Here is a 26,292-nt window from a genome sequence, read left to right on the forward strand (position 1 = left end):
TGCCCCTGTAAGAAATTGTAAAAAGTCATCGAGCAGTTGTGTAGGTAAACAGAGACTGCTACACAACCCAGGCTTCATTAAAGAAGCAGTTGTCCTCCTGGTCGCAGATGTAATAATAAGGATGGCCGATCCGATTCCCATGGCTCTTGCTTATGGAAAAAAAGAATAGGGAAATGGATTATAAACCATTCTGTATGTGTGTATGTATGAATCTTGTTTATCATTCTTTCCCATTTTGTCATCCTTGTAGTCCTGAAAGTGACTGATGTATTATGGATCTTCTACATTAATTTTATATAAGTTGTACTCTTATAAACAAGAGCTGTTTTATGGAATTTAAAAAAAATGAATTGTTATAGTACAAATTATATTAAAAACAAATAAGACTTACCTTTTTTTTCTCACCATTTTTTTAATTTAGTACTACTACTTGTAATAATTTTATAAAAGTACGTTCAAAGACTTTCTTATTTTCATGTATAGTCTTACTGATAATATTTTAATACATTTTCACATTTAGTATTTTATTTAATATTAATCACTAGATGAAATCATTAATTTTGGAACATTTTACATAATTGCTTAACAAAATTTATATTTATTAACAATCATTTTTTTTTTATTTCAATATTAGAATGAATTATAATTTTATTAAAAAAAAATTAAAATAAATGCAAGACTCATAAAAAGATTAAAATTTAAGTTATCTAAATGTTTACAAAATATCCTGCTATTTTACATCGTAAGGAAAAAAGCCATACGTTTAAGATAAAAGAGTGAATGCGACTAAGACTGAAAAAGAGATGTTTTATTTTTTAAGCCAAATGTTAATGGAGAGGGTAGCAGAGATAAAAATATTTTTAAGCCGTTTGTACTTTTTAAACGAACATTAATCGGTATCGTTTAAGTTTTATTAGTATGTGTGATGATATTTATTTGTTTTTATTGCTTTGATCATATACAATTGCTTTTGGTCCGCGACCTATAACCTCTTCGCTAACTTAAATTTCTTTTCATTTATTTATACGAGGACTTAGTTAATTTTCCAGTCTAGTTATTACTCATCGTTTAAATTGTGTTAATAGTTAAACGTTTTGTTTGTTTTAGAAACAAAACGAGCTTATGCTCTTTTTCGATAATTATATGTTTTGTGTCTGACCTCAAATGTAGTCTTGTAATTAAATTAAATTCACGAGCACGAGAATTCAATTGTATACACTGCAGCTTGATAAAGGGGTGTTTTTTTTTTACTGTTTAGCTTCCGGGAATCAGTTAGGCATTACTTCAAAGGATGATATAGTAAGTGAAGTGTTGTAGTCTTGTAGAGTCTCAGGTCAACCATTCCTGACGTGTGTGGTTGATTGAAACCCAACCACCAAAGAACACCGGTATCCACAATCTAGTATTCAAATCTAAATAAAAGTAACTGCTTTTACTGGGATTTCAACTTGGAACTCTCGACTTCGAAATGAGCTGATTTGTGAAGACGCGTTCAACGACTTGATCAAACCGGTAGGTTATGTATTTGTTTGGCTGTAGGTGTACGAATCGATTACCGACGATCGATTTTCTGTTATTTTTAAAAGTCAGTATTAATTACTAAAACTCATCGGGTTGGTCTAATGGTGAACGCGTCTTCGCAAATCAGCTGATTTCGAAAAAAACAAACAAACAAATTGATCTCGTTGTCGGTTGTTTATTAAATTTATTTTACATAGAGACAACTCTTCATTATTTATATAAAAATCTGGCAACTCTGTAACGAATTAAGCAAATCCTGGAAAAATTTTTCTATTTAATTTATATTTTTTTATAATTCATCGATTTTTACGATGAGGTCACGACGTTATAAGACAAAGTATTGTCGACTCTAATAATGATTGTTTTTATTTAAACGTTTTCCATTTCATAAAACGGAAAACTAACTATAATTACAGTAAAAGTGAAAACAAAAAATAGTTACCATTTGGGATCACCTTTTTGTGAAGAGGAACCCCATTTACGGGCATCTAAGCAGTATCGGGCTCGCTAACAGGTTCCGACAGTTATAACCAAGGGCGTGTGTATTCCTGCGCACTACCGACTAAACCTCCACCCTATTACTTAAATAATGGTGCGATCTAACAGAGCAAAACGGAGTAAATTTTTAATAATGGGTTTTTCAAATTATTTACGTGAAAATGTTGATCTTGTTTTAAGAGGGTGGGTTTATAAAAAAAAACCGATCAAGTATTTTTGTAACTTCGATTCTATTAAAACTTTCTTTTGTTCTTTAGTCGATAGTAAGAATATATTTCGGATGATATCCTTATGGTAAAAGATGTGTTTTCAATGTTGAAAAAGTACAGAATTATTTTTTAATATATTTATATTATAATATGGTTATAAGAAATTGCCATAGTGATTTTTCTGTTAGTTTATTTAGGAATTCGTTCTAGATGAACGATTTGGATTCAAAATGAAAAATACTTTTATGTTGTTTTCTATTTAAAATGTGCATTAATTTAGGAAATTGAAAATCTTTATATTGATTATTTGTTTTTATATGAAAACTTAGAGTTAAATTTCATTATTTAATTATTTAGTTATTTAATAATGAAATCTTTGAAATAATTTCAATAATATAAATCAATAATACCTTACAGTCTTATTGAAGCAAATATATTATAAAATTAAGATCAGTTAATGTTTGTTTTTTTATTTGTATTTAATTTGAGTTTTGATATTTAAGTTTTCTTCCCATTTAGAATTGTTTTGATGTAATTGGTTATGAAACATTTTTTTGGGAAGCATAGAAACATTTATTGAGATAACTTACAGATTCGGAACATTCATTTTGGTTCGATATGACTTTCATTTGTAGTGCTGCTACATTCATCCCACCTGAAGTAGATTTCATTCCAAACTGTAGCTAGCAAGTCAGGCATTAATTCAAAGTGTTAGTTTAACAAGATCAGCAGGCAAAGGCGGTACATAAACCTGATCTTTAATGAAACCCCACAAGAAAAAAATCTAACGAGGGTCAGATCTGGGGACCGAAGTGTCTATGTTATTGGAGCTTCACGACCGACCTGAGAATTGAGGATCAAGAATATCTCGGACTTCTAAGCGGTAGTAAGGTGGTACTCTATCTTGCTGATAGTAATGGCATCCTTCTTGGCCATCATCGTTAACTAATTAGAAAATTTTGAAGCAGTCTAGATAAAAGATACCATTTGAGATTGCCTCCTGGAAGAAGAACGGACCGTATAGTCTTTCTTTGCTTGTGGTAGAAAAAATATTGACCTTAGGGCTATCACGAATGCGCTGCAAATTGTCAAGAGGGTTTTTGCCACACCATATTTGGCAGTTATTGGTGTTCACCTTGCCTCTAATGTAAAACATTGCCTCATCACAAAAAATTACATCGTCTGCAATTCTATCCATCATTTCCACAAAAACTGCAGCCTAGCAACTTTGTCGTCAACTTTAATGTATTGAACCACAGTTAGTTTGTACGACTTCAAATGCAATTGTTTACGTAACACGCACCAACCAGTCGTTTGTGGAATGCCAGTCTCAGATGATGCACATCATTTCTTCTGACTATGTGCAAATCCTTTCTTTGTATTGTTCTACAACAACTTCAGAGACGCCTGGTGATTGTCAACAAGTGTTTAATGCCAAGAGTAAATTATGAGCTTACTCGGAGGCTGTCTACCATACTTTCTACAAAAATTACGTTCAAATACAGTTGCTGACTACAATCATGAAACATCAAGCGTGTTCCACACCACTAAATGTACCCATTGTTAACAACACTGGTGACATCGCAGGTGGCCGAATTTTGTACTATTGAACTATATGAGTGAAAATTTGATGTGTTTTGCTATGAAATGTGACCTCAAACGATTCTATAAGTTATACAAATAAATTTTTACATGCTTTTAAAATTGTGAAGCCCTTTTTGAATCACCCAATATATTACATAGTATCTGTAATAATAATTAAAATGTTGTGAAGTTAATATTATTAAAAAAAAATATAATCTTATCAAGAAAGATAAGGATTTCGTTTTGTTTTTGTGACCCCTTATCATTAGCAGAAAAAATGCATTCTTTGTTTAATTATTTTGGTGAAATCATGAGCTTACTGAATTAAATGTTATACACTTTAATAAACTATAAAATGCACTAAAGAAAATGAAGTAAGCTGCGTATTATCAGTTATCTCAATTAACTTATCGTTATATGTAAATACATATTTTATTTTAGGTTCATTAATTTTAAGTTATTATTATTATTATTATATTTGTATTCAAAACTAATTAACTGTTAAAATTTTAAAATAATCATCGATTAAAAATAAAAGTTTTTGATACTATACATTTTTCTGTTTTTTAAAGCAGAAGGAAAATTTAGCTATTGATCTAAAAATCACGATTGTTTGATGAGATTCAAAATATTTGGGTTACAGTGTTGCAAGTTTGTGTATCAGAATAACTAGGGACCAAGCTCTGTCCCATCCATTCCAAATTGAAAGCCTCTGACAGTAAAACTGTCTTCAATTATAATATTACAAAAAAATATTTACTACATTAAAAATAAAATAATTTATACTTCTTAAAAATCCTTTACTTGATAAAATTATTTAACAAAAAAATACATAATATTATGATATTCATTTTTAAGTTCATTTTGAACTATCATCTCCATATTATATACCAAGTTATAACTGTTCACCATACAATTGAAATCCGTCTAGTGTGTTTATTCTGTTAGTGAAGCACATAATGTGATTACTACAGTGGTACCAAAGCAATTGTTTAAGTGAATACATCTTTCTCAATATTTGAGCTGTAGTTTTGTTTCGTCAGGCTTCTTGACACAATTTAGCTAATATAAGTATTCTTATTTTTGACAGTATTTTATTGTAAAAAGATAGCAAGAGTTTAAAATCTATAAAGAACATGTGGATTGCACTGTTACTGAAAACAAGATTAAATTCAACTTATTGAGGAATCAATTGAGTTAAAGTTAACATTTTTCCATCAGAGTAAATAATAATTTGACGATTTACTTGATAAAATAAATTATAGACTTTTGTATAATTAATGTAACAGATTTATTTAATTTCATATAATCTGCAATTATGATTCATACAACTGCATCATCTTGTTATTTCTGTTTTGCTTCTGATAAAAAATGCCATTCAGAATTGTTGATTTGGCTTATACAAATAACAAAATTGGTGATAATTTTGAATACAATTTTACCACTCATGGTTGAAGATGTGTAAAGAACTTTATTAGTTGTATTATGTTTTCTGGTTGAAGCACAAAACATTCTGATCTCACTTTTGATGAGTAATGGTGATTGTGGTCTGATTTTTTTTCTTCATTTTCTTGAAATTTCATTATTTTTGTTAATTTTTCACGAGTTCATATATTTTAAATTGGTTCTTCAAATTATTCGATTGGCAAGCAAGAATTTTTTTTCTGATCTAATGTAATATTTCTACTTTATTAAGGCACAGATACAATCTTTAAACCAGTATAATTTTTAACGATCAGAAAATTGTTTCGCCCGGTATAATTATATAACCGGATACAATATTCTAATGGTTTCCTGCTATTTAATAAGAAGAATAAGTCGATGTTATATACATGTATGTATAAGTTGTATTTGAAATGGGGTTTCGGCAAGATGTAAGTTACTTGATAAAAAGGTTGATCGTCACTGATTTGATCAACACTTTCTCTTTACCTTATCTTTTACTTCTTTGTTGAATGAATATCATGGAAATTGGGTAATTCATTGTTTTCATCTTAGGAGCATCATGCTTTATCTTAATGTAACTAGCAGGACAACAATTTCTTTATCTGATCAGGATGGCAGTCCTCTATATCTGTGAGACGGTCCTGGGTCTTTGTTTCCTATCTGTATGTTGCAGAAAGGGCTGAACTAGTGGCTGAGAAGTGTTTCATTCCTAATAAGATCTAATGTAGTCTCTGAACATGCTCGAATATTTTACTGTATTCCTTGTTTCATCCATTAATTTTTTCATACATACATTTTAAACAGTAATTTAAAGTATCTTTCTATTCATTATATTCTGCATACTGCTAATATTCAGTTTCTGAATACTTATAAATTCCAAGTTAATCCTTTAATTGTATCTGTTTATCTTTGTCAAAGGCTACAAATTAACCCCTTGTCGAATCTGTTTTCATACATGAGGTATTTTATAATTCATCTCTATCAAAGCGCTTTGTTTAACTTTTACATTATTTGACTATCATCATAATCAAATACAACATTTTCAATAATTTCTAGCAGTAAGTTCTTATACGCACTATAAGCATTTTGAAGGTATTTTAAAACAAACTTTGGTTCTTTTCATATTATACCATTTTTTAATTACGCACTTAATTTTATTTCTCTTCATTGATAAACCTAGAAATGGATAATACCTATGATAAGAAAGAAACCCTTCAGAAGAAATTCACAAACGTGAAAAACCTTTTGTTTTGATAAAAATAAAAATAAAACTACGCAGAAAAATAATGTGAAATAAGTGCTAGAATTTACGAGCTATGATTTTCTGGAATACAAACAAGATACATTTTATAGTTAATTTTCTTAAATTTTTGTGTAAAATAATTTTGTCAAAATGTTACTAGAATTGTCTCAAAGCGATATTTTATTTTGCTATAACATTATAGTCATTACTAAGTAATAATATCAATAAAAAATGAAAAATATTTTCAAATCGTCTACACAGACAAAATAATTTTTTATTTAAAATAATATCTTCTCTTGAAGAAATATATTACCAAAGGAACTCCCTCTCTGAAATAATAATAAAAAAAAATTGTGATCTTTGATAGAATAGAGTACCTCCTATTTTGCAGGTAAATTAAGAATAATTATGAAGATTTAAAAATATATGTAATTTATTAAAAATGATTTGAAAATATTAACAAAAAATTCAAATTTAATCAGAATTTTAATAAATAAGTGTAAAAGTTAATTTACACTGAATATAAATTGAAAAGATTCAAAGTTATTTACAAAAATAATTTAAGGTGTTGGAAAAAAAAGGAAAAGGAAAATTTCATGTTATATAAATTAATTCACCGTATAAGCTTGACGTTTGTATTTAGCAATCATATTTCTGAGCTGCCGTAAGTTTTCCATTGATTTCCATTGATCCTTAAGAGAGGTTCAGCACTTAATTTACATAATTCTAGATCGATTTTGTTCTGCGCATATTTTCTTAAGTATTTAAAAAAAAATTACGATACATAGGCTTTTAACATTTCTTGAAGAGCATATAACATATTAATAAAGTTTTAGAATGATTTTAAGAAAGATTTATCTATCGATACAGCCATTTTCCAGTTATTGAAAAATATACAAAATTGTGCAGATAACAAGAACATCTCATTTTCAATTTTTTGTCATGAAAAAATTTTTTACTAATGAAAAACATAGTAGCTTTGGTATAAGAGAGCTGCTCACAATTTTTTAAAGTCACCTTAAATTGGTGGTAGAAATTAATCTTTTGATAAGAATATTTGTGTAAAATGTAGGTTCTCTCATACAAGATATAATGTGTGGAGTAAGGAAGTGTCTACTTTCTCTTATTATTTATTAATGACCTACCTCAAAATTTTGAAAAAAATATTCACTAGATGGATTGTAACCATTTAACTTTAAATATGGATAAATCATTACATTTTACTTTCCAGGTAGAAGTAACATTATTGATCATGTGGACATTATCGGTAAAGATATTATTTCTGTACAAAGTGAAAATTTCTGGCCATTATTATATGACAAATTCTTTTGGGATGATCAAATTTTTTTCATTTTCAACAAATACAAACCGTACTGCTTTGTTTTGAAGCACTGAAGCGCCTTAAAAAATACTAAGCTTGTCATCATTATTTAATATTTATTATGCTTATATATATTTCTGTTTAAAGAATAATATCATCTCTTGCGCTCCTCAAAAAGCCTGAATGAGTTTTCAAGATACAAAAAAAAGGCTGTCAATTAAAAATATGTAAAACTTATATATGTTTTTATGTTTATGAATGTACATTCTTTGCTCAAATGAGCATTTATTGTAAAAAAACATAATATCCACTTCTTCCACACTAGACAACAGAACTGTTTTTGCGCAACTCAACGCATACTTTGGCTTACAAGAAAAGGCCTGATGATATGCTTCTTGTGTCAATTTTAATAAATTACTGAATCATTTACAAAATCCCAAAAAATTATTTAAAATATAATTAAAGGATTTTCTTTTACAGAAAAAAATATTACTCTGCTGATTTTTAAATAATGTAGTAAAAAAAATTTTAAAAACCCTGAATTTTCTGCATTCCGTTCAATATATGTCATAAACAAGGACTTATTTTTTTTGTTATTTTGTTATTTTTATACATAATATTCATGTATTTATCTTAACATTTTTATATATGTGTTCAATTTCATCTATTTTTATCTTATAATTGTGTGTTCTGTGATGCTGCTGTAATCAAAATTTTACCATGGTTTATTTTGTTTCATTTAGGCAAATGCTAGGTTAGTTATATTTTTTAATCATGTTGAAATATACCCCTATCCATCTCTAATGTGATCTATATATAATGTATTAATATTTTACGATCAGAGTAAAAGATTTATTTATTTGGAATGTCCTTGTAGCTTATGAAAAGTGACCAACATTTGCATCTGGGACCTTTCTTAATGAAAATTGAAATTCTGTCATTGAGATCAATAGAGCATTAATAAATATTTTTACTAATTATTATGCATCCCAGTTTTATAATATAATTGGGATATAAGTTATAAAACTCTTATTATAATAAAACATAATTTAAATACTGTTTTAATTATTTTTTTCTATTGTCTTTTTTCTCATTTTTTTCTGGGGTTAGTGTGGAAGTGACATGGTATGATATATGTGAAATGGTTTCTTGATGTGTACCTAATGGAGGGAATCAAGTGCGGAAATTTTTAAAGTATGAAAAATTGCACCAGTTTGATGTCTGAACTCTTTCAGATGAAAGAGAGATACTGCCACTCCATTGTACAGTCTGACATATTGTTTTTTATATACATACTGTTTTGGTATGTCTAATAACAATTTAGATCAACTACTATATGGGAGTTGTTTAATTTTTATGTATTTATGTTGATTTGATTGAGGGTATCATTCAGGGCAAAGTGGTTTTCGGCTGTGAGGGTATAGTTTAATGTTGAGAAAAAGTTATAAATTAAGTACGATTTTATTTAGATCAAAGTTGTATGAAGGAAATGCGCGAGTATGTAGCTGTTTGTGAGGGAGATTTTGGGCTGGATTGTTGTTTTTGTTTGACAGTGTTTTATGACAAAATAATTTTTTTAGATTTATTTAAATGTTTGGATTAAAAAAAGTAATTTTATGCGAATGTATGCATATTACTTTTTTTAAATAATATTTAAAATATATATTAAAAATAAAGATTCTTTTTGGAGGTAATTATGCTGTTGCTTTGTGGAATTACTGATGGAGCTATTGTTAATAGCATCAATTTTAAAATAGTTAAAAAAACCTCTTTATTATATATTCTAATAATATTTTAATGTATATTCATATTTGTTTATTAATACTGTTAGTAGCAGGTTGATATAGTCGCCCTATCATTTTTTTTATGATGAAGTATTTGAATTATACGAATCCAGTTTTCTTCTGGATGAAAAACAAAATGCTACCAAGAAAATGGTATGTAGTTTTTGTCAAATTTAGTGCATTTTTAAATTTCATATCATTCAAGCGTGCTGGAATCTTGGGTTTGATGTACTATTTAAATCTAAAATGTTCATTATTTGTATGTGTTCCATTTCTATAAGATGCTTTGAACAGCATTGTATGTAAATCTAATCTTGGATGTTATAAAAATATTAAATGCAGCACACAAATTTTATACACAACGTACGAAAGCGAAGATTTCAATCATAAATAATAAAATAATATTGTGAAAATGACAAACACACTAAATTGGACAAAAATATGTACAAATGTGAATAATTGTAGTATTAACAATCAATTAATATCTTTTGTAAGGATACCTATTCAAAACAGTGTAGTGGTTTCAATGAATAACAAGCATCCCATGTGAGGCTTACTGAAGAGGTATTACTGTCTACACAGAGCCATGGCAAGCTGATATTTAGTGCTGCAAGTTATATCTTTACTCTGTCCATTTCAGTACCGCTTGTATAATGAACATCATTATACTCAAACATAAGAATTTTAACTGGTGCTGCTTGTATCTTGCACACTTTAAATACTTTAAAGGCATTCAAGATATTGCAACAACATAAAATTATTATATTATTTGAATGTAAATAATAATATCTGTTTAAATACTTATACCATGAAAAACAGCTACATTGATAAAGGAACTCCATGATTACTTCTAAAAAAAATCTTTAATTATTTTCACATAATTTTTTTAATTAATAGATAATTATTTTTAATTAATAAAAAGTACTATCACAACATTTTGCCATGATAATATGTGAAATGTTTTTTATTACTTATTATTTCACCCATCTCTTTTCAAGTGCTTTTGTGTAGAAAGCATTTGAAAAATTAGAAATAAATATTTTTTACTGGTTCTCTCTCTGTCATTTGTTAAAACATTGTATATATAATTGTTATTTTATGTAATATAGTTAATAAAAAAAACTGATGTCACTTACTTGTTGGTTGATGACACTACAGTTGTTAAAATATATTAAATTCCTTTATTAATGTATTATTATATATTTTAAGTGCAAAATATTAATTAAATTTTTTTTTAATATGTTGTTTCATTATTAAAGATATATTAAGATTTAACACTATTTTAAAATGTATGATATCCAAAATTAACAGCTCATTTCTTTATCTCATCACTATACACCTGCGTCGTTAACTTCAGCTATGTTATTATATGGTCATTAGTATATTTCTGTTTGTTCTGTTTTAATAATTTTTGTATGATTGATATAAATTATTTAAATATCTCATTCTTCATGGAATACGATTAAAATTTAACATTTATCGTAATTATATTATTATTATTAACATTTATTGTACTTTTTAACACGTTTTGTATTCCCATTAATTTTTTTAATATGATTTAAATTTTACTATTATATTATTGTCACTACTGTACTTTTTAACTTAAGTGATTTGATAGCTTACATTTAAATGCTGTCTAGAATATTAGATTAATACTATGCTGCAAGTAATTGTGTTAAATTAATTTTATTTTTATCTCCTTTTTTAACATTTAAAAAAAGAACTTGAGATTATCATTGTCTGTCTGTTATCTAAATTAGTTAAACTACTTGTAATTGTTAACAAAAATTAATTATTCTTCAAAATGTTTTTTTTTAATATACAGTACATTCTTATTTAAATTGATTCTTGATATGGCTTAAATCGATTCACAATGGCTATGATATGTTTGATGAAGAGGTTTATGTGTTTGATTGGCTGTACATATTTTATTTACCAATTCATTTTTATTCAAATAAATAGCGGCCCTTCTAACCTTATTACATTGAAGTATCATCAGGCTAGCATGTGTTAATCAGTACCTGACAACAGGATGTTGCTCAAGACAGTATTAAGAAGGAGCCTTCCTCTGCCCGGTAAAAAAAGTTGATATCTGTTGAATGTGATATTTCGACATACTATTTTAGTATTTATTGTAATATGGAAAGTTATTGTTATGGGATAATTTTGGGTATTGAATTTTTTTATTTCTTGATATCTTGAGGTCTGTTAAAAAAGAAAACGTATTCTCAGCGGGGTCACTAAAATATCCAAAAAAAGGATTTATAGTTTTTTTTTTTTTTATATAGATACTGATTTTTTTTTTGTCTTCAGTCATTTGATTGATTTGATGCAGCCCTCCAAAATTCCCTATCTAGTGTTAGTCGTTTCATTTCACTATACCCTCTACATCCTACATCCCTAACAATTTGTTTTACATATTCCAAACGTGGCCTGCCTACACAATTTTTCCCTTCTACCTGTCCTACCAATATTAAAGCGACTATTCCAGGATGCCTTAGTATGTGGCCTATAAGTCTGTCTCTTCTTTTAACTATATTTTTCCAAATGCTTCTTTCTTCATCTATTTGCCGCAATACCTCTTCATTTGTCACTTTATCCACCCATCTGATTTTTAACATTCTCCTATAGCACTACATTTCAAAAGCTTCTAACCTTTTCTTCTCAGATACTCCGATTGTCCAAGTTTCACTTCCATATAAAGCGACACTCCAAACATACACTTTCAAAAATCTGACATTTAAATTAATTTTTGATGTAAACAAATTATATTTCTTACTGAAGGATCATTTAGCTTGTGCTTTTCGGCATTTTATATCGCTCCTGCTTCGTCCATCTTTAGTAATTCTACTTCCCAAATAACAAAATTCTTCTACCTCCATAATCTTTTCTTCTCCTATTTTCACATTCAGTGGTCCATCTTTGTTATTTCTACTACATTTCATTACTTTTTTTTTGTTCTTTTTTATTTTCATGCGATAGTTCTTGCGTAGGACTTCATCTATGCCGTTCATTGTTTCTTCTAAATCCTTTTTACTCTCGGCTAGAATTACTATATCATCAGCAAATCGTAGCATCTTTATCTTTTCACCTTGTACTGTTACTCCGAATCTAAATTGTTCTTTAACATCATTAACTGCTAGTTCCATGTAAAGATTAAAAAGTAACGACAGGGAACACCCTTGTCGGACTCCCTTTCTTATTACAGCTTCTTTCTTATGTTCTTCGATTGTTACTGTTGCTGTTTGGTTCCTGTACATGTTAGCAATTGTTCTTCTATCTCTGTATTTGAACCCTAATTTTTTTAAAATGCTGAACATTTTATTCCAGTCTACGTTATCGAATGCCTTTTCTAGGTCTATAAATGCCAAGTATGTTGATTTGTTTTTCTTTAATCTTCCTTCTACTATTAATCTGAGGCCTAAAATTGCTTCCCTTGTCCCTATACTTTTCCTGAAACCAAATTGGTCTTCTCCTAACACTTCCTCCACTCTCCTCTCAATTCTTCTGTATAGAATTCTAGTTAAGATTTTTGATGCATGACTAGTTAAACAAATTGTTCTGTATTCTTCACATTTATCTGCCCCTGCTTTCTTTTGTATCATTACTATAACACTTTTTTTGAAGTCTGATGGAAATTCCCCTTTTCATAAATATTACACACCGGTTTGTATAATCTATCAATCGCTTCCTCACCTGCACTGCGCAGTAATTCTACAGGTATTCCGTCTATTCCAGGAGCCTTTCTGCTATTTAAATCTTTTAATGCTCGCTTAAATTCAGATCTCAGTATTGTTTCTCCCATTTCATTCTCCTCGACTTCCTCTTCTTCCTGTATAACACCATTTTCTAATTCATTTCCTCCGTATAACTCTTCAATATATTCCATCCATCTATCGACTTTACCTTTCGTATTATATATCGGTGTACCATCTTTGTTTAATACATTAGATTTATGTACCCCAAACTGATTATATAGATTTAATTCATTTAGACTATTTACGTACCTTTTTTATATACCTAAATTCCAATATTTAATTGTGACATTACTTTATACATTTGTGCACTACGTTTGAATGTAAAACATTAATCTAGAAGATTATTAAAATTTCAGTCTAGTTCTTAATGTTTTTGAATTTGTATGTCATTTTGGGGAAGAGTTTTTTTTAACAAACTTTGTTTATATAACCAAAATCTTTATTTATTCCAGGTTCTGTTGAGATATGAACCCTAACTCCTTTATACCTCCCTACACCTTTGAGATTCGGATTGAAAACTTCACGTGGCTTTTATATTTAATGATGGTAAAAATGAAAATTTTTTTGGTCTCTTGATTCAAGTTTTATTTACTTATTTACATCTTATGTTCTTTAACGTAAAATATTTTACTCTGTTATGCATGTGTTTCTCTTATGTAAGCATTTTCATATTTTCATGAAATTTTTAAATCTGTACCGCATGTTTTTACTTTTTATTAGTTAAGTGTTTAATCATGTTGGAATAAATTTGATATTGTTTTCCTGTTTATATAATCATAATTTCCACATTTTATTGTATACATTCCTGAAATATTATATGGATTATTCTTTTTCAAATATAGTTTTAAATGTACATTTTTTTAAAAGAATTTGTCTTAAATGAATATTATAATCCATGATATCTCGATTAAAATTAAGTATTAAATGATTTAAATATTAGATAGTATCATTTAATATGTAGAACTAATTTAGATTTCTACAATTTTTAAATCTGAATATTTATGCAAATGTTTTGTGCCTTGAGGAAACATTAAAAAAATAAATTTAAATAAATTATTATAAATAATGGAAAAAATTTTTCTTCCAATGCTTCAAAGTCCAAAAAAATTATTTTTTTACTAGCTGAATATTTGTGCGTGTGTTGAAATAGTATTTGGTCTTATAATTCTGGGACTCTCTTGACCGATTTTCTTCAAATTCAGTGAACAGGAATTACCTCCAAGATAAGGGGGAGGGAAATGTATTAAATCTTTGCAATAATCCAAAACAGAGTTGGGAATGTTTTGGCTAAAATAATATTTAAAATTTTTTGAATGAATGAAAGTTTTTTGCATCTGCATTTTCTACATCGATAGGCCTTCCTACCACCATAAATGTTTTTCCCATCCCACTCTAATAGTCTGTGGGAACAAAAAGTATTTTATTATTTTTAAAATTTAAAACTTAAATTCATCTTTTCAAGTTATTTGTTGCATTTAAAAAAATCTTAATTTTTTCAGATTCCTTTCCTTTAGTATTTCTTGAAAAAAATTAGCCAAAAATTTTCATCCCTTTCCTAGAAAGTTGCAAACAATTTTCTTTGTTTAGAAATACAGCTGTGTATTTGTACTTTCTAAATTAAAAAAAAAAAATTCTTTTAAAATTGATTCTCTCACCATTTAGGGATTATTTTCTAAAAAATGAATTTTAACAGATTGCTGTCCTTGACTATTGGAACCATCAAAATGAAAAAGCTTTTTTGTAATTTTAGATATTTAATGCTTGAAACATATTTTGTTAAAATCAAAAGTAACTTAATATATCCCTCCCCTGATAGAAGAGCTCCCAAATTTAAAAAAAAATGAATAAATTTTTTTTAATTTTGATTTTATATTTAATATCAATTTTAGTGAATATTTTAATCGTTAAATAAATTGAGATGCTATTATACTAATATTTGTTTGATTATTGCTTTATTTTGTTGAACATTTTTGCTTCAAGAAAATTAAAAGACTGAAATGTAATCAAAATGGATTTAAATTCATTTCATATAGGTTCATTTTGCCATTTTTGGCGTAAGCGTAAATATATATTCAATTCACTTAAACTTTCACCAAACATTTTTTCAAAAATGAATTTCTTAACATTCCCAGCCATGCTGACCAAGTTATGTGCAATTCATCACCGAATGAATTTTTATTTTATTTTTATTTCTTGGTGTTTCTTGACCTCTTGACTACAAAATATGAAAAGTGATTTTTATATGATTTCATTAATTTATAGCAAAAATTTGGTTTAAATTTTGTGTGTGCGTGCATGTGCAGATATGTGTAAGCATTTATTTTTCTTAATATTCTTGGAACGGGTCGAATATTTAATCAATAAATTTGGTTCAGGTAACTCGTCTAGATGGATCATCTGTGCTTTTTCATTTTTATAAAAATATTTTCATCAATACATATATATTTTGAAAACTACTGATTGGATTTTATTGAACCTCGAATGATGAACTCATTTATTGAAGGTTAATCATAATCCTGATTAACATCTTAACTTTTTTTTTGTTTTCTTATCTGTAATTAAAATATTAGGAATGTATCTTCTTGTACTTCTTGATTAAAAGTTTATTTTTGCATTTATTTGGTCAAAATACACTTTGCAAAACAAAATTAATAAGAAATAGTGTACGGTGAGAATTAAAATAACCATGAAATGTTTTAAAAACCTCGAAAGGTTGTTTTTAAATTTTGTGTAGGAGCTTTAACTTTCATGCATTTTTGTAGGTAGAGTGGCCAACCCACCAAATCTGTAGTGAATCATATCTATAATGAGCCCTGGACTGAGTCAGGTTTTAACAACAATCCATTGCTTTTAGCTGAACCTCAAGGAGAGTTGATTCTTGTCTCTTCAGTGTTACACAGATTGTTTGTTGGATTTTTTTAAATTTACAATTGGAATTCTGATGGGTGAGTGGCTAACAATCACCAAAACTAGAGTACGAGGAGTGATAGATGATGCTGTATATATAAGGTTTGGTACTTGACTAGAAGTTTTTGTTGAATTTGTAGATAGATGACTTCAGTGATGTAATCGAGGGCTTAGCAGGTGATATACGACTCAATAATATAGAGTTACATTCAGAAAACTAGTACAGATGCACCACTGTACCTTCATTATGAAAGAGAATCTTCTGATTTTGATTAGAAGTCTTTAATTTTTTTAAAGTTTCAGTTTTGGAGAATCTTACTGTAAAAAATGACAGACTTATAATTTCCCTTCTTTCTTCTTCTTATGAAATAAATACTTAACCTTCTTTTTTCTAGTAAGTTGATATATCTTTGTAAAGACAAACCACCATTTTTCCATTGTTAATTTTTTTTTTGTCTGTCAATAGTTTTATTTTTTCTTGAACATTTTATCCATTTTTTTTTTACTTTTTAAAAAGCATTTGTTGTCTTTTAAATTTATCACATAAAGAGAAAAAGGAATTGTGAACTGTTTTTATCATATTTTGAAGAGGCTCTTAAGAATTAACATATGTTAATTACTGGATTAGGAAAATCCTCTTAAATTATATTTGATACTTATATGAAATGACTTTCTTATTGCGTTCTAAACAATTCACACTTCATTCGTTCAATTTATGACATCAAATTCAATATAGTAAAGATTATTTGTAAAAATAAACTACTTACAACCGGTTTATAAGTATTACTGCATAATAAATTTAAAAATAAAAAAAATATTTTTGATATATTGATACAATATTTTGAGATGCAATTATTAATTTTAATTTTTAAAATTAACAACATTAATATTTTTTTTTTATTATTATGAACAACTAAATGAAATAGACAGTTTTCACCAACTTCGATTATGCTTAACATTTTTATTGATGTTTTTTATGAGCAAATATTAATTTATTGAGTTAATGTATATTTTATATCCTTTAAACACATTTAATAATAATTATGCTGCTTTGCCTAGCTACGTTTGAGTGTTTGTAATATCTCTTATAAAAATATACAAAATTAAACTGATATTGTTTTGCGTTAGATAGAAATTTAATTAAAAAGAAATAATCTGGGGATTGAGACAGTAAAACTGAGTATTTTCATTTTCAAAAGTGTAAAAATGAAAATGGGATTCTCAAAGGTGTGGGTTCTCATAATTTTTTAAATGATCATAATTTTAAAGTGAAGTTAGAAAATTTGATTGATAGGATAAAATTTTTGAAGTTTGAAGCGGTTAAAAAATGGAATAAAATGGGTCAGCTTTAAACACAAAATTAAATAGGTAATCTCGTGTTAGGACTCTAGAGGGTGTAGCCAATATTCAAGGAAGAATTTCTGCCAATCCAAAAAAATATATAACACAAAAAGATCACTTAAGCACAAAAGGTCCATCCTTTATACAGTGATCACTTCAAACATCTTTGTGAAATTACGATAAACATATAAATTATGTTTTAATTTTTCATTTCATTCATCAAATTTTACTTGTTGCAACTCTGTCTAGTCTGCAGCGATTCAGTTTTAAGTTGCTCATGGGTAGAACCGTCAGGTTTTAGTCATGTAGGGCTTTAGGATCTTACAAAAACTGTTCAATAATATCATATTATTGAACAGTTAATAATATGTTATGTTAGTCTGGGTAAAACCATGAAATTTTTATTAAAATATTTAGAAATCTATCATAAAAAACTGCTAAATCAGATGTTATGCCTTGTATTTTGGCAGTGGTAAAAAATTTAATGAAATAAATTGAAAATTATAAAAAAAGTTGAAAATTGCTGCTATGATAAGCAATGAAATAGTTATTTTTAATATCAGTAAAATATAAATTTTTGCAGCATGTAAAACACAATTCTGCTATATTTTAAATTAATATTCAAAGGGATTAATATAAAGAACCTATAAAAATTGCTACATTTAAGTGTTAATAGTAAGTAATACATCCTCTGTTAGAATTCTTATCAAAGTGTGAAGATCGATGTTTTGGTATGTGTGTTCAGGGTTGTATGTAACAAATTTTTACGTCTGCCATTTTGAATTTAAAGAAGTAATTAATTTCTTAAAATTCTATTTTCTCAGCCCATAATAAAATATAATAAACCGATCTAAAAAAATGTTGATCGACTTCATAAAGTGTGTAAAAAAATATTTTGTTGCGTTTTTATTTTGAAATGATTCATGATAGATAATTTTATTTTTCATCATCCCAACCTGTTTCAAGTCCTGAGGGGTTTTACCAGAGGTCATTTGTAGAGCCTCTGACTGATTACATCTCACAGTCATTACCCAGGCCTCAGTCGGGATGCCAGCGATGTAAATGCCTCGGCAGATGTTTGCATCAGTAAAATATGAATAAAATTTATTCTTCATCATTAGTTTCCAACTAGATAAAAACAATTTGGACTGTTTTTTACTTTACCATGTTTTCTTTTAATTTTTTTTTATGTTAGTAGAACAGCAAGGTGTTTCAAATTATCTGTAAATGTTTTTTGTTGCTGTTCAGAAAATCATTTGTGTTTCTTATTCCAAGGCAATCTTTTTAGATGTGCAATAAAAATGTATTATGTCTGTATTTATTAAGAATTAAATATTCCTACCGAATGAATTTTTATTCTAAATTTCTTATTATGTTGAAGCAAACAAAGATAAAATTGTTGGCAGATTACATGTATGCCATATACGTATGTGATTGTAATTAATGTATGATAACAGATGAAAGTAAAATTTTTGCTGTATGAATGTGTTACACAATTACTTCCTTCCATTATTGTGTTAAGCAGTTTAGGGTCATTCCATGAACTGTGAAAAAAATTATATTCACTCTTACATCATCAGTTCTGTCATTCACTCTTTTCATCTTTTGCTATCATTCTCAGTTACTTTTTTATTTATTTCTTTCTGTAGAGTACTTTTATATGTTGTCTGTTATCATTAGTACCATTCAAAAACCATTCTCATTCTTATATTAATCCCATCCTCTCTATGTTTTTCAACTACCCTTAAGTAGGTAATTTTTCTACCCCGATGGTTTGACTCTATATTTTTTACCTTATGTATATATTCAACTTTTAATCATTATTAAACGGATCAATTTAAATGATTACTTTCCTTTTGAAAAGTAAATTTCTCTGGTGGTGCTGTTGTAAGTTTTTCACTCAACTAGACTAGAAGGTTATTAAGATGGAAAAATGTATCTTGTTCATTATTTTATTCTCGTCATTGCCTGGCATTTGATTTTTATTTCACATAACCTGATGAGTAAAGTATTTTTGTATAAAAATTTAGTGAAAATTAGTTTGAAAACTTTGGGTGAAAAAAAAATTATATTTTCCGGCATTCTAGAGCTCAATCAGTTTGTAAACCTGTTAGCAGTTTCTTTAAGATATTAATTACACTCTTATACTACACTTATTTAATTACACTCTTTTCCTTATTTTTATCAATGTGTCAAAATTGAAAGAATTGATGAATTTTTTTTGGTGGTAGTGCCACAAATTTCTACATGGCTATAAAATTTGTCGGTGACTTGAAATGAAATCACTCCCAAAAGTGAAAAAGCCATCTTCAAAGATTATAAATCCATATACTAACTGGCTTAAGAAGGAAATTGAAGAGTAAAATTTCTCATTTCCTTTATTCAGTGATCCAAATGTAACATGTCAAGCCTATTAAAATGTAGATAATATTCCTATAACTGACACCTTTATTCTGTTAGCCGTAGAGGCTGGCTAAATAATGAAAAAATCATTACTCTCAGATAAAGCAATTGTGCCTCAGGTGCTTTGCATATAGCATAAGTTCTTCTTATGGTGTCACAGCCATAAGAAAGACTGGAAGAGATACTATAAAGCGAAAGATTAATGTATCACTTTCTTCAGTGAAACAATGCGTTATGTAATTGAGGAGGTATAAAGCTTTTAGTTGTCTTATTTTTCAATTTTTTTTCAGATCATCTTTGCTACATTTTTTGTGTGTTAATTTGTTTATTTTCATTTTTTATTAGTAATTTGATTGGTATGATGCTGTTCTCGTATCTGTTTTTGTAGAAAAGGTTTTAATATTAAAATATTTCGCATAAAAAATTTAACAATTCATATATTGTGATTATTATATTATTAAGTTTTTTGTTCTTTACTAAACCTTCTTTCATCAAAATAATTATTTTCAACCCGGATGACTCAATGTACGATCCATCAGCCTACTTCTCTTTCTTAACAATTTTCGCTCAATATTTAATAAGATTTTACTAAAAAATTTCTCTCTTAGTAAGATTGCCTTCAGGTTTTATATTTCGTTTTTCCTACTGCATATCTGATAGCTTTCTGCAGAAACCTAATATTTCTATAAATTTTGTTTTTTGGTGGTATAATTCCTAAAACAGAAGTGAGTATTTTATGTGAGAAATCAATAACTCTGTGAAACTGTTCTCATTGACTATCAACAAACCTAGTTATCTTAATATTGTTGAACCTTGCTGTCTTAGTAATAATATTGTTCCTTGTCCGTTTAAACTATTTTTGGAACAATGTATTCTAACTATGCTCAACCTGTACTGCCTTTGTTAAGGGCAAAAGTGCTAGAAGTTTAAAAATATTAAAATCATGAGTATGTCCTTTAATATAAAAATATAAACTACTTAAGAACAGTGGATCTTAGCTGACAACAGCATTGTATGAGTCACAATGATTTGTGCAGTTTCAATGGGCCGGCCAGCCAGCCAGCCAGAATTCCATCGACAAGCCAATTGATAAAATATGATAGTCGGCTAATGGTGTATAATCAAAGAAGTCAGTTTGTGACATTGCAAACAACTTACGACATACACAAAAGAATGATATCAAGACTCCTTCTCAAATGATACATAATTTACTACATGAAGACTTAAAAGCGATGGAATCGATTAGAAACTGAGGAATCCTCATCAAAAGAATTTGATTTTAATCTAAAAAAATAGGCCAAAAATTTCTTAATTATAATTGATTACATTTCCTGAGTGATTTTATTTGCTCTCTCCTGTTATTTCTATTTTTTGCTAATGTATCTATTCAGGCATTCCAAGCGAGGAGGTAATCAGTATGTCAAGAATTTTATTAACGGGATAAGTTATAATCCAACCAAATTACATTTAGAGAAAAAAATTGTTACCTGGACTTTTATAAGTGGGAATGGTAAACGGGCTTATAATAAACATAAAAAAAAATAAATGGTTAACGGTGGTGGTGGGAGGGTAAGATGTAGGGGATTGAAAAGGGGTGGAAAATGGTATTATTGCGATTTCCCGCGAAAGTTGATGTCAGAAAAAAAATTTCAATACAAAATTTGTATACCATGCAAAAATCTACAACTTTTTAACATAACCTCTTAATTTTCGAGAAAAATGCAGTAAATATTATTCTTGTTTTTCGCGTTTTATTTTTCATTTGTGCAAAAATAGTTTAATTTTGACGAAACTTGGTGAAAGTATATCTTTTTGTGTTTTAAAACAACCACAAATATTTTTAGATAAAAAAATTGTATCCGGTCCGAAACACTTTTTCAAAAATAATTCTACTTTGAAAAAGCATCGTACAGAGTTCTGCCGGTGCTCATTTTTTTCCTTTTTAGTAAAATAAAAAAGAATCTATAATCAAAAACATTGCTCAAAAATGTAAAATAATTACTTGGAACAATCAATTTTTGAGTAATTTTTTTTAAATTCAGAAGTTGATTACACTATTCAATTTTATGTAAAAAAATACAAAAGAAACATTGTTCATCATTGTTTGACCTAAAACTTTATTTTTATTCAATATTGATATAAACATTCATAATAAACAATATACAGTAGCAGCGTTGTTGTTATCTGCATAAAGTATTACCATTTCTAATCTCAAATGGTAGCTCATTATATATATATATATATATATATATACAATATATGTATATTGTAGGGAGATGATAAAAACGTAGATTTGATCAAATTCCCTTAGGAATTTGATCAGTTCACGAAAGATGTTAAAATTACAACTCTGTGGGGTGATTTCCCTAAAGAAAGTGATTTGATCGTTTACTGAAAAGATGAAATAAACAAATCAACAAATCAGGGCTCGCATAGCCATGTGTTTCGCTAGTTACCAGTCCCCCTTACCTCACCGCTCCACACCACAGGAACACATTAGGTTTTACATTTAAGTTAAGTTAAGGTTAAACCCATCGGGTTGGTCTAGTGGTGAACGCGTCTTCCCAAATCAGCTAATCGAGAGTTACAGCGTTTCCTAGTAAGTCCTAGTAAGATTTTTACAGCGATTTGAATACTAGATCGTGAGTACCGGTGTTCTTTGATGGTTTGGTTTCAATTAACCACACATCTCAGGAACGGTCGAACTGAGACTGTACAAGACTACACTTAACATTTACACTCGACTGTACAAGATTTACACTTCATTTCAGTTCCACGGACTAATAACAGTCTGCATGAGATTGCAGAAAAATTATCCTTATTTGGAAATCAAGGATTTAAGAAATGTTCCTGTGAAAAATCCAAAATACAATGTAAAATAAAAAAAGGGCCTGTAAAAAAAAAGTAAATGCGTAATCTTTTTGTTACTTTGTAACTCGAGATGCGGTCAACGTGTTTTAATAAAAATGAATGAACATTATTATTTATTAATACGTTCACTAAAAATGTTTATAATTTAACTAAAAATATCAGTTTAAGTACCTATTTATTTTGCTAATTAGTATCGAATAAATAATTTGTGTTTCAATGTATATTACCTATTGTATTACCTATTCTACATTTAATAATGCACGGTTTACTAAATAAATACTTAGTATTTCATCTTTTCACTGATTTGATCAAATCACTTACTTTCTTCACCCCACAGAGTTGTAATTTTAACATTTTCCTTAAATTGATCATCTACCTTAGGGATTTGATCAAATCTCCGTTTTCTTAATTTCCCTGCAACATATATAACCGGTTATTGACTATTTATTTTACATCTATTTTTTACATTTTGTTAAAAAAGTCCAAATTACATAAATTTTTTTAGATCTAAAACTAATACCTTTAATGATTTTTGAAAATAAATTTTAACTTACCATTTTTGTTTATGCTATTTGTACCCTTTAGTATGACGTGCATTAAAAAATCAAATAGATTGTAGTTTCATATGCCTGTGATATCTCTTAATTATAGTTGCTTGTTACATTTAATAAAATGAGTTTTATCTATTTATATTACTTTGTTATATCCTATATATGCGATATAAATTGAAGGTCTTTTGGTAATTTATTTTATCAGAAATAAGTATAGTGAGGAAACATTAATTTTCCTTATTTTTGCTTTTTATTTATATTACATTTATTTAATATTATAAATAATAGAAGTAATATCATCCTCTCTGAATGCCTTTTTATCTGATAATTTACGACTAACAATTAAATTGTCTAATTACATTTTATTAATTTTTATTAAATAATTCCAGGTGATAAAATTATTAATCTTTTTAAGTTTATGTATGTATAAACAAGACAGGAAAATATTTCTTAATTTTAGAAGTAATCTGTTAATTGTATTTTTATCAAATTTCAATAAAACGAGGAGGATCTCGGTTCGACCAGTATATTTAGTCACATTAGACATTGTGTATATCTTTATGATCTTTATGAATGATTTGATCTTTTTATTTTTACCGTCATCTCATTGTGACAAATTATCCATTTAACGCAATAATTAGAAAATTAAAGGGAAAATGTCTGGTGAGGGAAAAACGTATTTGCGAAGAACTGATACTTTACTAGCAGTCTCGCTTTTATTGTTTTATTATATTTACTTATTTTTATCAGATGTGCCTTTTGCATTTTTCTGCCGATTCAAATAAAAAAATAAATGTAGAAAAAACTTTTAAATTTTTAAGTAGATATGAAATTAATGGTTATTAAGTAGCTGCAGTTTATAAAGTTATTTTATTTAATAATATTTACTTAAATTGTTCGATATTCTTTTAATCTAACTGAAATTTTGAGTCTAAAAAAAAAAAATAAATTTTGAAAATTTTGTGTCTAAAAAAAATTAAATTTTGAAAATTTGGAGTAAAAAAAATTAAATTTTGAAAATTTTGAGTAAAAAAAATAATTAAATTTTGAACATTTTGAATCTAAAAAAATTACATTTTGAAAATAAAGAATCTAAAAAAAAATTACATTTTGAAAATTTTGAAAGGCTAAAAAAAATTATATTTTGAAAATTTTGAGTAAAAAAATATAAAATTTTGAAAGTCTAAAAAAAATTAATTTTGCAAATTTTGAGTCTAAAAAAAACTTAAATTTTGAAAATAAGAATTAAAAAAAAATTACATTTTGAAGATTTTGAGTCTAAAAAAAAGTTAAATTTTCTATATTATTTTGGAAACCTCTTTAATTAATTTTGTTATGCATTTATCTTTAAATACATAACAAAATAGTAAGGGAAATACATAACAAATTAGTAGTAAGGGATAAAATGTTTTTTATAATGAAAACTTTACCACTTTTAATAAATATAATATTCTCAAAATTCTCAACATAACATTTTTGTAATCATTTGGATTTATGAAGGTGCTATTTTCAGTTTTTTGCTAGTTTTTTTTTTAGTTAATAAGCTACATATTTAAAATAATGTTGAACATCGTGTTAGATTTTAATTTAGTTTGTTTGTTTATTATAACATTACTGTTTAAATATTCTACAACATTTTTTGGTATATTAAAATGTGATCAAGATATGTAAAATCAACCAGACAAAAACACACATCTGAACATTGTAAAATATAAAGCAAAGTACTCAATAATGTATACTAAATAGACGATTTAAATCCAAACATTTTTCAACCGTATTTTAAATATTTGTTTGTTAACTCGGTAAAGAAAAAAACACCAGCAATAACATCAGCTGATGTCATTGGATTGCGAATAATAGTAGCAATCAATGAAGGCAGCTACAAAAGCAATTCCTTTAAGATTGTGTTTTGAAAATGTTAAATTTATTAAATCTTCTTTAGTAAAAAATGTAAACGAAGACAAAGAGTAAAATAACAGAGGATGTAGGATGTAGTAATTGTCTTGAGGTTAAAAAATTAATTCAGAACGAAAAGAAATGGAGAAACTATTTTAAGACCATACACACACGTTCAATATGTATACCTTATACACAGTACTTTGAGAAATTGAAACTTTGTTCTTTGAAATTGAGAATTTAAACATGGTACCGCTGATATGTTAAATGAATAAATTAACAATTAATATAATCTACCTTTCCAGCACGTTGATATGTACTCTAAATCTTTCGGCTTACTTGGAAGCCATCATCAGGAGTTAAAATAAATACGTTTGAAGTCAAAAGTTTAAAAACAAGTCTCGATCCTATTAGTATACTCAGAGTATACTTAATTAGTTTGGGGTTAATTAATGCAACCGTACCAGATTTATCAAACTGAGACTTTTAATGAGACTTTTTAATGATCAGTGAAAGATTTCTTTCATCTGTCTTCTCCCTGGCAGTTCAGTTTATCAAAAACTACTGAAAAGAGTTTCACTGAGTTTCATATATATATATATATATATATATATATATTAAGAATTCACTAAAAAGAAAGTCAATTCATTTTTAACTTAATTTATCTTTGAGGAGAGGTTTTAGATCTTTACAAATTGAAATGTCAAAAGCTTTTGTTATGAGTACCTTAAATGTAAGAAGAACCAATTTAACAAATTTCAACTTTAGAAGAGTAGTTCTTGATGGATGAGTGAGTGTTATCTTTTGAATTAATGATTATAAACTTCCTGTTATAAATACTACCTGTATTTATAACTTTATAAATACAGGCAGAAATTTTTTATTATTGATTTGCAATTGTTAAGTTTTGTTTATTAATTTGTTTCTGTTTTATCTATTTAGTTTTATTATTTTTTTAA

The 26,292-nt window shown here is 27.5% G+C and overlaps 2 protein-coding genes across 11 annotated transcripts in view; one reads left to right on the top strand and one right to left on the bottom strand.

Moving 5' to 3' along the window:
• Positions 1 to 26,292, top strand: part of LOC142332836 (EF-hand domain-containing family member C2-like) — a 367,638-nt gene that overhangs the window by 90,513 nt on the left and 250,833 nt on the right. The gene's annotated exons all lie outside the window — the stretch shown is intronic.
• LOC142332841 (facilitated trehalose transporter Tret1-like) overlaps positions 1 to 26,292 on the bottom strand; it is a 66,420-nt gene that overhangs the window by 36,642 nt on the left and 3,486 nt on the right. Inside the window, exon 1 of one of the 4 annotated variants that reach the window (XM_075379483.1) lies at positions 392 to 621. The exons of 1 other annotated variant lie outside the window; for it this stretch is intronic. The gene's annotated coding sequence lies outside the window, so the exon portion shown is untranslated. Of the gene's footprint in view, positions 1 to 391; positions 622 to 10,742; positions 11,223 to 26,292 lie in introns of those variants that run through there. 2 more of the 4 variants (XM_075379482.1, XM_075379480.1) reach the window with 2 other exon arrangements.

The sequence above is a fragment of the Lycorma delicatula genome, chromosome 12, assembly GCF_047948215.1.
Source record: "Lycorma delicatula isolate Av1 chromosome 12, ASM4794821v1, whole genome shotgun sequence".
Taxonomy (NCBI): domain Eukaryota; kingdom Metazoa; phylum Arthropoda; class Insecta; order Hemiptera; family Fulgoridae; genus Lycorma; species Lycorma delicatula.